Raw genomic sequence first — 2204 nt, 5'->3', positions numbered from 1 at the left:
TTCTATCAGACCTTCAAAGAAAATCTAATTCCAGTTCTGCACAATCTATTCCACAAAATAGAAGTAGAAGGTACTCAACCCAACTCATTCTATGAATCCACAATTACTCTGATACCTAAACCACAGAAAGATCCAACAAAGATGAGAGCTTCAGACCAATTTCCCTTATGAATATCGATGCAAAAATACTCAATAAAATTCTCGCTAACCGAATCCAAGATCACATTAATGCAATCATCCATCCTGACCAAGTAGGTTTTATTCCAGGGATGCAGGGATGGTTTAATATACGGAAATCCATCAATGTAATCCATTATATAAACAAACTCAAAGACAAAACCACATGATCATCTCGTTAGATGCAGAAAAAGCATTCGACAAGATCCAACATCCATTCATGACAAAAGTCTTGGAAAGATCAGGAATTCAAGGCCCATATCCATATATTTTATTGGGTATTTATTTCAATTACTTTTCCAATGCTATCCCAAAAGTCCCCCACACGCTCCCCTACCCTCTCCCCTACCCACCCACTCCCAATTCTTGGCCCTGGCGTTCCCCTGTACTGAGGCATATAATGTTTGCATGTCCAATGGGCCTCTTTCCACTGATGGCCGACTAGGCCGTCTTCTGATTCATATGCAGCTAGAGACACAAGCTCCAGGGGGGGGGGGGTATTGGTTAGCTCATATTGTTGTTCCACCAATAGGATTGCAGATCTCTTCAGCTCCTTGAGTACTTTCCCTAGCTCCTCCATTGGGGACCCTGTGATCCATCTAATAGATGACTGTGAGCATCCATTTCTGTGTTTGCCAGGCCACAGCATAGTCTCATAAGAGACAGCCATATCTGGGTCCTTTTAGCAAATTCTTGCTAGTGTATGCAACGGTGTCAGGGTTTGAAAGCTGATTATGGTATGGATCCCCGGATATGGCAGTTTCTAGATGGTCCATCTTTTCATCGCAGCTCCAAACTTTGTCTCTGTAACTCCTTCCATGGGTGTTTTGTTCCCAATTCTAAGAAGGGGCAAAGTGTCTACACTTTGGTCCTCATTCTTCTTGAGTTTCATGCATTTAGCAAATTGTATCTTATATCTTGGGTATTCTAAATTTCTGGGCTAATATCCACTTATCAGTGAGTACATGTTGTGCGATTTCTTTTGTGATTGGGTTACCTAACTCAGAATGATGCCCTCCATGTCCATCTATTTGCCTAGGAATTTCATAAAGTCATTCTTTTTAATAGATGAGTAGTACTCCATTGTGTATATGTACCACATTTTCTGTATCCATTCCTCTGTTGAGGGNCATCTGGGTTCTTTCCAGCTTCTTTCTATTATAAATAGGGCTGCTATGAACATAGTGGAGCAGGTATCCTTCTTACCGGTTCGAACATCTTCTGGATATATGCCCAGGAGAGGTATTGCGGGATCCTCAGGTGGTACTATGTCCAATTTTCTGAGGAATGGCCAGACTGATTTCCAGAGTGGTTGGAACTCAGTCAACTGAGTTTTTGATCTTAGCCATTCTGACTGGAGTGAGGTGGAATCTCAGGGTCATTTTGAATTGCATTTCTCTGATCACTAAGGACTTCTTTAGGTGCTTCTCAGCCATTTGAGATTCCTCTGTTTAGTTTAGGGTTTTTTTTCCAATTTTTATTAGATATTTTCTTTTTTTTAATATTTTATTAGGTATTTTTCTCATTTACATTTCCAATGCTATCCCAAAATTCCCCCATACCCTCCCCCCCTAATCCCTTATCCACCCATTCCCACTTTTGGCCCTGTCATTCCCCTGTACTGGGGCATATAAAGTTTGCATGTCCAATGGGCCTCTTTTTCCAGTGATGGCCGACTAGACCATCTTTTGATATATATGCAGCTAGAGTCAAGAGCTCCGGGGTACTGGTTAGTTCATAATGTTGTTCCACCTATAGGATTGCAGATCCCTTTAGCTCCTTAGGTACTTTCTCTAGCTTGTCCATTGAGGGCCCTGTGATTCATCCAATAGCTGACTGTGAGCATTGTTTATTTGGGTTGATGTGTTTTTGACAGTTATCTTCTTGAGTTCTTTATATATTTTGGATATTATCCCTCTATCAAATGTTGGGGTTAGTGAAGTTTTTTTTTTTTTTCCAATCTGTAGGTTTCTGATTTGTCTTATTGACTATGTTCTTTGCCTTACAGAATCTTCCCAGTTTCACAA

This window comes from Mus caroli, chromosome X (assembly GCF_900094665.2).
Source record: "Mus caroli chromosome X, CAROLI_EIJ_v1.1, whole genome shotgun sequence".
Taxonomy (NCBI): domain Eukaryota; kingdom Metazoa; phylum Chordata; class Mammalia; order Rodentia; family Muridae; genus Mus; species Mus caroli.
Note: the sequence above shows the minus strand (reverse complement) of the source record.